Below are 277 nucleotides of genomic sequence, written 5' to 3'. Positions count from 1 at the left end.
TCTGTCTGTCTGTCTGTCTGTCTGTCTATCTATATGTCTATATGTCTATCTGTCTATCTGTCTGTCTGTCTGTCTGTCTGTCTGTCTATCTGTCTGTCTGTCGATCTGTCTGTCTGTCTGTCTGTCTGTCTGTCTGTCTGTCTATCTGTCTGTCTGTCGATCTATCTGTCTATCTATCTATCTGTCTGTCGATCTATCGATCTATCTATCTATCTATCTATCTATCTATCTATCTATCTATCTATCTATCTATCTATCTATCTATCTATCTATCTAT

The sequence above is a fragment of the Sinocyclocheilus grahami genome, unplaced genomic scaffold (genome assembly GCF_001515645.1).
Source record: "Sinocyclocheilus grahami isolate Dianchi unplaced genomic scaffold, SAMN03320097.WGS_v1.1 scaffold61.1, whole genome shotgun sequence".
NCBI classification, from domain to species: Eukaryota; Metazoa; Chordata; class Actinopteri; order Cypriniformes; family Cyprinidae; genus Sinocyclocheilus; species Sinocyclocheilus grahami.
This window is presented reverse-complemented; position numbering follows the sequence as displayed.